Source organism: Canis aureus, chromosome 13 (genome assembly GCF_053574225.1).
Source record: "Canis aureus isolate CA01 chromosome 13, VMU_Caureus_v.1.0, whole genome shotgun sequence".
Taxonomy (NCBI): Eukaryota; Metazoa; Chordata; class Mammalia; order Carnivora; family Canidae; genus Canis; species Canis aureus.
This window is the reverse complement of record NC_135623.1, coordinates 66,491,391-66,503,247: the sequence shown is the minus strand read 5'-3', so window position 1 is coordinate 66,503,247 and position 11,857 is coordinate 66,491,391. Positions and strand designations below refer to the sequence as shown.

The following is an 11,857-nucleotide window of genomic DNA, read 5'->3' as shown; positions in this document are numbered from 1 at the left end:
CAAGCAAACAGGAATATTCCAGCAGGAATCTGGTTGGTTGCCGGCCATTGGAAGTCTTCATTACTTCTGTAAATCATGGAGAATAGCATTCCTCGCTTTTTGCACAGCCTCGATTTTTAAAGTGTGCACATGGTTTATGGAGGTCAGAATTGATGTTGGAACGGCCTCTGGGCTACGCATGGTCTTTTCTTAGCATATGGTGTAACTTGAGTGACAAAAGGTGACACTGTTCCTCCAGGTCCCAGAGCAATCAATGCCAGAAACAGAACTGGACCCTTGCCCTTTGCCCTTTGCTTCGTCCACTGAACAGATGCTACGTGGTGTCTGGAGTAGCTAAATGACACGTTGTGCTCTTTGATTCTGTAAATTTGTCTTCCTGTCCCTCGGAGAACTACAAATAGTTTCATAGCGTCTGTATATTTCTCATTGGGTTTTTTTTTTCAACTTCCGTCTATATAAAATGCTCATTTCAACTTTGTCAAAAGTAATATTTCAATTTGTGAGCAACAATCTGGGACCATAAAATACTCAGATTTTCTCTTCTCCGTACTCTCTGTCCCTACCCGCATTCTTGTATAATAAACAGTACGCGATGCTATATGGACCTTGAAACGCCGGAGTCTACCTTCAGCTTCTGTGGAATCATCCTTTCTACACACCTACGATCCTTTCTTAGTATCCCGTTCCCAATAATTTCCAACCCCGTTACGAGACCCCTTTCTTCTCAACTAACCTATTTATAAACCAGAGAAAGGCAGTGAATACTTCTATCTTTTCAAATCTTCTTAATAATGAATATGTTGTGGCAACCCAGCGGGCACCTACGAGCTATCGATTAATGAAATACCCTGCTTTCTTTTTAAGAAAACATTTCCTGTGTCATAAATATTGATGAAAGACAGCATCTCAACATGCACCATTGTTAATAGCATTTAGGTACCTACAGAGGATGTTCGAACCTGATCCAGAGGTTGCTTCCTGACAGCCCATAGATGTGTTTTATTTGACCCATAGGGCTTAAAATTTGAAGCAGTTGCCAACGTTTAGATGTGTAGCTATTTCATGTAAAATTCCACTTATCTGTATTTGTTTGAAAATCACAGTATCTGGCTCTCCTGGAACCGCATTCCCGTAAGACAACATCCAAGGGGGAGCTACGTGGAGCTGAGTGGTGGCTAGAGCCTCTAAAAGGCCACTGGCTTTCCAGTGCTCCCATTTCTCAGCCCTCCCTCGTCCCCGCCCCGGAGAGTCTGTGCCATCCCCGACTCTGCCATACCGGAGAGTCGGTACCATTCAGTGGTACCGACTGAATGCCTCTGTTGCTGTCGTGCAGGGATCTGAATTTTCAACTCCTGGTCAAACATGTGAGTCCTGGATACGAGAAACATCCATTCTTTCCCTGGCTCCATCATTTATATGTTTTAAAAACCTAGAAAAGGTATTCCAAACTCGTACTTTCTCCTTGAAAACGATGGGGCATTGGCATAATGTTTAAACGGCAGCATCCGAAGTGACTGCACGTTCAGGAGTGATGTGAGCTCTACAGATATGAGGCGTTTGTAAAGTGTTCGAGATGGTTTATTTTGATGGCACGAAGATTCATCAACAGTTTTCTTTTGATCGTTTTTAATTGGTCTTTACGAAGAACAGGTATAGCCCTGCTTAGAGCATATACGAAGCACATCCCATTAATTGCTCTCGACTCAGTAATTCCATTACAGTTTATAACGTTCTAAAGACCAAATGAAACAATTAGTTTAGCTAATGATTCTGAGTTTCTACCATTTGCCAATAGAGCCAGGAGATCCTGTTTCAATGAAATGGCTTCTTAAAGTGGAAAGGTGCAAATCCTCATAGGCTGACGAACCTCAGGGTTTAATAATCCCTAAAGAGATCAGTAAAACCTTACTTCATTAATTGCTACTATTACGACACCAAAATCTCCAGTTAGTAAATTCATCAAAGTATCCTAATGTCTCTAGAAGAAAAATCTTTAAAGTCTAAATAAAATCAAAGGCTTCTTTGAAAAAATAAAAAAAGTAATTTGCATCATCTTCAAGTCAGCAGCTCACCTACTTTTCTAACACTCCATAGGGGCGCCTGGGTGGCTCAGTAGGTTACGCACCGGCCTTGGCCTCACGGTTCCGGGATCCAGCCCCTCGTGGGGCTCGCTGCTCAGTGGGGAGCCTGCCTCTCTCTTTCTTCCCTGCTCACACTCTCTCTCTCTCTCAAATAAATAAATAATTTTTAAAAAAAAATAAAAACACTCAATAAAAGCCCCATGAGTGACCCAAGGTCAGAAATAATTCTCAGGGCCCGGAAAAGTCAAAAAGATAAAAATATACAAAGCAGTGCAGTTTGGAAATGGATACAATAAAATCTTCTCCTGTTCTGAAGCTGGAGAATTGCATGAGGTTCAGATTTGAGTCTGAACGGGAGAGACTGGCTGCTGGCTATGGAGCTGAGCTTATGAGGACAGCAAGTGTCCGACAGCTTTATGTTCTCCCCTCAATTATTTCTTTATATAGTTTCTCCTATGCAAACCATGTGACAAATACATGATACAAAATATTCAACCGTATGCATCCTTTTGTCCCCTGTCGCATTTTTAAGTGAGGCCGTGAATCAATTACCTTGGCTTTAGTACTGATTAGATGGAACCGTATGCACCTGTCATTTTTGTAGATCAAAACAGTTGAATATTGGAAAGTTCATAAAACATAAGTTCTGTGTGAATTTATTATGCCAAATAAAAAGGAATAGTCATTTTGATATTTCTGCATTTCCACCATAATGACTTCCAATGCATTACTTGAAATATCTACTTAAAAAGAGAGAGAGAGAGAGAGAGAGAGAGAGAGAGAGAGAGAGATGCCCGGGTGGCTCAGCAGTTGAGTGTCTGCCTTCGGCTCAGGGCATGATCCCAGTTCAGGGATTGAGTCCCACGTTGGGCTCCCTGCATGGAGCCTGCCTCTCCCTCTGCCTGTCTCTCTGCCTTTATCTCTGCGTCTCTCATGGATAAATAAAATCTTTTACAAAAAAAGAAAGAAAGAACTGTATTTGACAAATACTATGCTAATTCCTTCCTTTCCCCCTAATTTGATGGAACATTTTTCTTTCACAAGAGCCAGTGCTAGTTACCATAGCAGGCCAACTGCCCAAAGGTCATTTTTGATTCTCCACTAATCTGGAGGTCTTGGTCTTAAAACTGCACAGGTCAGAGAACGTGGTCAGATTCCTAGCTGGGGCCTTCTAGGTACCCCATTGGAATAATGCTGCCTCGCGGTACATAAGAAAATCCAAAATGCTTCTCCATTATGGAGAATTTGGAGTTTAACTAACGCTACTGCCACATACTGAATTTCTACTATGTGCCAGATATTTAGAATATGTCGATTGACTTTTATCTTCATTACACAGGAAGCTTATTTTACAGATGAGGAAAATGAGACACAATATCAGACTCGCTTAGTAACACACACCCCGGGGCTCCCTGATGCTGGAGCTTGCGCTCATTGTGCCGTGCCACCTGCCCTAAGTGGCCGTAGCCTCTCTCTTTTATCATCAAGACTTCAGGTCTTATTTAGACCACTCGTAATGGAAATCTTTCAAAATAAATCTTTCTAAAATAAAAATTCTTCCAAAATCTTTCTTCTTAAACATGGATGTTTTAACCCAACGTGTTTTCTTAATAGTTACATCGTTATGTCCCCATCGCTCATTTTGCAAGTTGAGAGACCTTCACTGGCTGGATAGCTTGAAACGCATTGAAAACTGCTTGTCTTTGTTGACTTTAGAAATACGAGTGTCAGTTATTTAAGCAGCAAAAATGAGTTTCAGCCGGGATAGCAGAGAATCGCAGTTTGGGTCAAGCAAGCTATGGCAAAACCATAGACCAGTCCAGAGAACTGAGGAGAGGAATGCTGTTCTACAGGTGAAAGGGGCAAGTTGGGAGGTTATTATAAAGAAGAGAGTCCACTGGAGTAAACTTGGGAATTCAAACTATGGTGGCTTCTCGTTGGCTGATTTGCGACCGTCTCTCATTGGCTGAGCTCCTTTGGGTGGGAAGGGAGGGCCCAGACCTCTCTTCCTCCCGCTGAGATCTGAAGTAGCCCAAGTGGTTTCACTTGCAAGATTCTGTTCTTCCTGTTGGATCTGCAGTTGACGCCGGTAGTAGTAGGGACTGAGAACTACCCCCCTACCCCCTCTGGCCTGCTTTTAAACAAGATTTTCTTTTATTAATATTCACATCGTTCTGCATCTGCCAACCTGCTGTGTTTTGAAAGCCCTTGGTAGGGGCAGAGAAAAGCTTTCCTCTCTTCCATTTTAGGTCCTTTGGCCGGCCTGATGATTCAATCGGTAGAAGACAGATTAACACTAGGAAAACATGTTACATGTATGCAGGGGACAGACCCAGGAAAACCAAGTAACTCGCTGAAATGGGCAAAGCCATCACCTTAAAAACCATCTTCAGCTAAAGACAAAAGAAGTCTCCTGGGGCAAGGAGGCCAGCCAGGGAGGTTGCCAGGAAAAGCAGTACTGGGCAAGGGCAAGGGTGTTAAGTAGATTTAAGTAGTTGCCTCTGCACTGGGAGGGGCCCTGGAGAGGGCACGGAGACATCCCTACAGGTGGAGGTTCTCCTAAATGTAAGTGCCTCTTACAAGAGAGTAACTTGTTGGATTTTTTAGAGCTTTTCCAGGACTGCTGTGTTTTTAAAATAAGCAGGTCAAAATAATCAGTATGCAAAGAGGCGTATTTCCGGGTGGCAAATCTGCTCTCTTGCCCCTTTTATCGGATTTTGTTGTTTTCATCCTTCCCGCTGTCAGAATCTGCGGCCGGGTCTCTGTTCGTTCGGTGGCCCTCGCTCAATATTTGACATAGCTACTGCTTTTCTGCTTCAATCAACAACAACAAAAATCAAGAGTTACGGGATGCCCAGGTGGCTCAGCGGTGGAGCGTCTGCCTTGGGCCCAGGAGGTGATCCTGGGGTCCTGGGATCGAGTCCTCCCTGCAGGGAGCCTGCTTCTCCCTCTGCCTGTATCTCTGCCTCTCTCTCTGCGTCTCTCATTTAAATTTTATTTAAAAAAAAAAATGAAGAGTTACAAAATAGAATCTATGAAAGGCCCGGTTCTAGATGAACTTCTGCAACATCCTCTCTTGATCATTGGCAAGAGTTTGTAGGGAGGACGAGCATTTTGGCAACACTCCAGAATGCTTGGTCCTCTCTTTGGCATCCTTCTTAATTCTCAGTTTTATTTGGAATTACATGATTTAAAAAAAAAAAAAAAGCCCTCAGCAAATACAGTGTTGATGTCTCCAGGCTATTTTCCTATCATCAGAGCCTAGTCTGGGGGGAGTAGCTGTACTGTTTCATTTCTTCAGAAATCTGTAAGCTTGGAGGCGATGAAAATCCCTGCCCTCGTGTGAGGCTAGATACAGCTTTCTCCATACCTGTGAAAAATATCCACACTCGTCATCTGCGATGCATGTTAGCTCTGTCCTCTTGCTGTGTTTCGGTTCCAGGATAACACGAGCCCCGAGTGCAGTCTCTGTGATTCCCGACACTCGCAGAAAATTACTTTGTTTTCAAACATCACACTTTCCTAATAAACCTAGTAAGCTTTTCGCAAGTTTCTCTATCCGGTGGTGGTGGTGTCTGCAGCCAACACTTCCCCTACTTCTCACTGCTTCTTTCAATGAGAAGAAGAGCCCAACAGGCTACTTAGCTGGTAACCGTGGGACGGGAAGGGGTAAGTGAGCCACAAAATAATAGAAATATCATTAAAAGGAAAGCATTTCAGCTCAATTGGAGCATTAGCTTTTCGACTAAAATCCTTTGGTTTGGTTTGTGTGTGTGTGCGTGTGTGTGCGTGTGTGTGTGTATGTGTTGTATTTGTTTTCTTGCTGTAGCACATGTCAAGAAACTGTGCCCCCCCCATGGGGACAGCAGGGCAGGTGGCCAAGGGATCCACGGAGGCAGAGCAGGAGAGAGACGTCTACTGAATACACTGCGAGGGTGCAGGGCCCGGAGAGGAGAGGCTGGGAGGCCATGGGGGGCACAGTTATGGGGCACAGCGAGGGACTGTGGGGATGCAGGAAATTTTCTTTTTGGTTAATCCCAGGGACTGTGCTGCTTGTCGCTGGCCAGCCAGGGTCGAGGGCTCTTTCAGTGGCAATTGCTTACCGAGCAGCTGGCATCAGCTGGGCAGTCACTGGGGGCCCTTCTCTGCCCAAGTTTCTGTCGCTCGAGCCCGTTGCCTCAAGTGGCCTCTACCAGGCCCTCAGAATTACAGTCGGTATTCCAATCAAAATAATATTAAATGGAAGTAGAGAGCAGTGCCAGCATGTCTTATGTCAGACGATTAGGAGATGGGAAATACAAGGGTCTCGTGCTTTTTTTTTCTAATAGATACTTGAGATTTCTCCTGTGGCCTCATCCTTTTGCCTTTTGATAAAATACTAGTAGTTGATTAGTCTTCTTCTTTTAAGATCTTATTTATTTATTCATGAGAGACACAGAGAGAGAGAGAGAGAGAGAGAGAGAGAGAGGCAGAGACACAGGCAGAGGGAGGAGCAGGCTCCATGCAGGGAGCCCGATGCGGGACTCGATCCCGGGACCCCGGGGTCACGCCCTGGGCCAAAGGCAGACCCTCAACTGTGAGCCACCCAGGTGTCCCTGGTTAGTCTTAACAATTTAAAAAACAAGAAGACTAATGGGCCGGGATCCTTATTATAGAATAGTTTGTTCAAAATGGAAATATTCTTCCCTAGGGAGCAGAAAAGCTTATTGGTTTGTGAACTTCCATCCATAAGCACAGCCCTCCCTCTAGGCGGATCTGAACTCCAGCCCGTAACGAACTGTGTTCTGCATCATTGTTCTAAGAAAGCTCCAGTCGTGACCAGCTCACTCGTTCACTCAACTCACTGTATTATCTACAATGGGCCAGCTGTGCCCAGCAGTGAACCAGATAGGAAACAACCACCACAACAACCCCGCTCCCAGAGTGCCTCCACTGCAGGAAGGACGGGAAAGGATGAATTACTTACACTATTTTGTAATAAATTTGAAAGGCCTGGCAGTCCATGGATGGCGGTGTGGGGATCAAGAATTTTCTGTAAGTGCAGAGGGACTGGTAAAGGTAGTTCAAAGAGAGCAAACCATCAGATGTTTGGTCTTTACCCGTGAGACTGTCCATATTAAAGGATTTCTGTTTGTGAGTCTCTGCAAATACGTAGTGGAATGGCTCTCCCCTTGCTCTCCGTGCTTCACGTAACCTAGGCAAGTCAAGCAGGTGCTACGGAGCCATTGGAGACCCAGGACGCTGGGCACAGAAAACTGGGACTACAGAACAAGATTTGACAGAGGGTGTCGCACAGGAGCCTTAACCATCTCCCGAATAATCGTTGCTGGCTGGAACATTTCTCCTTAGCACTTCCTTATCAGAAGTTCCAATTATATCTTCCTTCAGTTCTGTTTCTCTCTTTGAAAGTTATTGCTTGAAGAACATAACCTCCCTTGCTTGGTTAAGAATGTCACCTTGTGTTGCCATTCCAGATATGAAAAGAAACACTTAACTTTCATTACATTTGATATTGGAGTCTTTAAAGAGGATACAGTTCCATCCTTGTGGAAATACCTTTTTATCTGACAAGGACAAGGGACACATGAAATGGAACTTCTTCTTATATACTCTGTATTTTGATATTTGAAATATAAACTGTGGTTGAAATGAGGGAATCAATATTACAATGATCCATATGGAAATCATAAGAGCATCCAATTAGAATGTGCAGAAGCATATGCATGTCTATGTGCACACGCACACACGCACACACACACACACAGTTACAAGTAAAGATTCCCCAAAGCATCATCTTATGACTAAGGTTTTTTTTAATGAGAAAAAAAAAAAGCTATATTTGTGTTTCGTTTTAAGTTTTCTTAAGATGGCATAACAATTGAGTTTTAAATTACTTCCATATTTAAATTTTCCTCCAGCTAAAGATTTCTCTCTCTCTCAGCTGGGATTATTTCTTAATTCATTTATCCAGTTTCTCAAATCCTGGCATAAAATAAGAAAAATTTTCTCGTAGACTTTTGGTTGATTTTTTTTGAATTAAGGCACAAGGAAATATAGACTTTTTTTTTTTTCAAAAGCAGATTATTTTAGGCCAAATCAAGTTGCTCTCCCTTCACATTGACAAGTGAGAGAAAAATGAGGAAGACTTTGACATGATCTACCCGGGATGATGGTGTCTGGCCCTGTGGTCCAGGCCTCAACATGCTTGTGCGATATTATCAACATTTAATAAGATAGATGTCTGACAGATTTCACTCCAAAGAGACCTCATCTCTCACAAGCCAGCTGCCTTCCAATTCTCTATTTTTCTCTACCGTCAAGTAACTCCTCTTCTTTTAGCAGTGAAGCCACCCACTGCTTCATCAACCTCATGCTATTATCTTGCATATGAATGTTTCACCCCGAATTAGGCCAACTTCCCCAGCAGCCACGGGGATAGCAGAGCCTGCCCTGGGAAATGTACCGCATGGAATATTAGAAACGGTGGGGGTGGGCATAGCCGGAAGGGAGGCAGAGGGGCTGGGCAGTCCATACTCAGTTCTTTTTCCCATTTCCTCTGGTAGAGAAGTAACTGATGAGCAGAGACAGGCAAGCTTTGTTATTCTAACCGAGGTCCCTCCACAGGGAAACATGAAGCAAAGAAAAAAAAAGAGAGAGAGAGAGTGAACCCTAACAGAAAATCCAAAACACAGAAAACCCAAAAATCCAGGGATAATAAATACTTTGAAATTCCCTTTTTTCATTGAAATAAAAGGAAAATAGCTAAGTTAAAAAGAACGAACAGTTCAAAACAGTGGGAAAAAATAGCGCTGGGCTAAGTAAGAATCAGAAGGTGAGATTTTAATTTTTAATTTTGATTCTGCTGCTGAGCCTTGCCTCAGTTTCTCCATCTGCAGGACGAGGACTGGACGAGTTTATCTCTTAAGTTTCTTTTAACCTAAAATTCTGTGGTTTCGTGAAAAACAAAGTGAGAAATCGACTTATTTAAAAGGAAAGAATGAAACTTCATATTTAAATGAAATGTAAGCATTCAGAAGGAAAAAGTCAAAGAGATGTAGAGAGAATTCGTCACATCCACAGCAGCTCAGCTGATGTTGCCCGGTGGCCTGGGGAGACCCTGAGGCCCTGCGGCCTCCTCTGCCCTGCCCAGCCCCGCGTTTCCCTGGAGGCTCTTGGTCTCATCGCTGTAAAGAATTCAAGGAGAGACCAGACACACGATGTTTCTTAAAGAAGGCTCTGGAGATGCGAGAGTGGGTGAGCTCAAGGCGGAGCTTCACTCCAGGTTTAGGGTCTCTGTTAGTGACAGATGTCAACTGGGCGGGGAATGGTTATTGCCTGGGGAGGAGGCGTCTTGGGAGCAGGGCTTCATGCCCTTTCTCCCTCGCTTGGCCAGAGTCTCCTGTCTTCTTTGTCTTGAGCCTGTCTGGTTTGATCTGGCTTCTTGTGGCTTTGTTTTTGGAGGGTTGCCAGGACCGATCCCCAGCCTTCCCCATAGCTGGCCGTGACCACCCGTTGGCCGGCCGCCAGGCCCCCTAAAGCCTAACTAACTGCCCATCTGACAGTCGCACAGCACTCGGTGCTGAGTCACACGAAGTCCAAGGTCCGCGTCCTAAGAGGGGTCACATATGCGCTGCCTTGATCTTGCTTATTACCCTTCAGAGCAAATCATGGTGAGAAAACACGATAGATTGTACATTTGAAAAAGAAAACCATGAAAAGGCATGATGAAAGGTGGGCGGGGGAGGAGAAAGGGAGAAAGAGGAGGAAAGAGGAGGAAAGAAACAGGAGAAAGGAGTCGGAGGACAGCTGAGGAAGAGGAGGCGTCCTGAGAGGTGAGCAGAAGCTGGACGAAGGCCACCCTTCGTTCTCTCTTATGAGCTGTAAGCAGGTGGTTAAAGGTTAAAGTAAATTAGATTCAGGTGATGCTTGGCAGCAAAGCTGTTCTGAAGCCCTGAGATGTACATGGAGCATTTCTTTTTTTTTTTTTTTTTTTCAATATACAAAGTATTTTTTTTCTAAAGCTGTAAACAGGAAATGAAATACATGGAGCATTTCTGACCCTAAGAAAAGAGACAGGCTGGGCCGAAAGCCCTTTTCTCCTTGGCACAGTATAGAAAACCAGGTGATTGCAGGTCTAAGCAAATTAGCTTAGTCGGGTCTAAGAAAGGATAACTATATTTTCTTGAAAGCTAGGGTTTCTGTAAATGCAGAGCTAGTTCAACACAGAAGTGAAATTGCAATGGAGTATTTTTATCAGTAAACAAAGCTAACAAATGTTTAAGCTGGATCTTTTCAGCGTCTAGGAAGAGACACTGATAATCTTCCGTTGGGCTCTTTATATATAAGATCATCCCAATGGCCAGCCGTGTCGGGAGGACCACACGGAGAGGTTCCAGTAATGCCCAGTTCCGATTCACTTCTCCCACTTCATTCGTTCAGTCGCCAGCTATTTATGTACTGAGTCCCTGTGATGTGCCTGTCACTGTCCCCGACACCAAGATTATAGTGATGAACAAGCAAAACGTTTGGATCTTGGAGAATATATACATTCTTGGGGGGTAAGGATGAAGGCGAGGAGTTTGAAAATGAGTTACCTGTAATATTTTGAAGTAGACCTCAAAATGGTATGGGAGACAATTCTTTCTAGGTGAAAAAATTCTTAATTTCACCACTGTCCCACTGGCCCATCAGGGGAACCGTTTAATAAAGAAAATTAAGATGAGAGGGTTGCCAAGCGGATGTCAGGAATCAGAGCTAGGAAGATACGTGAAGACAAGCCTGTCCACACTGGCTGAGAATTGCCAAGTGTCTCTGGAAGACCGCTCAGTCCCACAGATAATTTCCTCTATATCAGGAAACAGGCTATCTACAGGAAGGAAGCTGTCGGATTTTATGATGATAAATGGCAAACAAGGGCCGTCCAGGGGGTAAGATGAGGCACAGTGAAGCCTGTGGCCTTCTGAATAGATGCGCTTACCCTAAACGAAGTAGTAACTACTCATCTCTAGTGGCTTGTTGCCAAATCAACTACTTCGTCAGATGAAGTCCAAATTCCAGATTTAATGTATCTCTTCTAAATTTTAAAGCATGGCAATAACTGATTCGAACCTGAAAACTATTCAGGCAAAGCAAAGCAGGTCCGGGATCAGCCCACAGACCAAGAGTTTGTGATCTCTGCTGCACAGAAATGCCCATCGCGCAATGGGGAGGGCCTAGATTGCCTGTAGGGAGCGGCTGCAGTCAAACCCCCAGCGAAGTCGCTCGGTGGCTTTAGGGGAGTCTTGTGTCCTGAAATAGGATCTATTGGGAAAATGGAAGGTGGAAGGAGGGCAATCATACCTTCTTTGCCAACTTTTCAGGATTATACTGAGGAGTAAAATGGTGGAAGTAAAAGTACTTCGTAGACGGTGAATTCCTACAAAGTGATGTTATCTCCCCCGGCTCTCCGTTATCCACACGGTGCCAAGTTCACCTTTCCAGTCTTCCTAAATAATTAGTTAGGATTGAATTCACTTTGAGGCCAACAGAAGAGCAGCACGCACGTTTTCAACAAGGCATTTAGCAGGCATTGAATTATTAGGGGTACATGTGTTGGTTTGTAGTCCAGTCATTTCGAATGGATGGCCATCGGGTAAGAGTCAGGCTGGTGTAAGTTTGCAAGTCTATCTATAAGGAATTTGCCAAGCAGATTAATAAAGTAAGCAGAATTAAGACAGGAAACATCAGCATACCAAAGCTTTTTCAGGAGTTCATAAAAAATGTTAAAACAATCAGCC

General features: G+C 44.0%; 1 protein-coding gene across 4 annotated transcripts in view; it reads left to right on the top strand.

The window, feature by feature from the left end:
• Positions 1-11,857, top strand: part of MARCHF1 (membrane associated ring-CH-type finger 1) — an 800,751-nt gene that overhangs the window by 745,424 nt on the left and 43,470 nt on the right. The window lies entirely within an intron of this gene.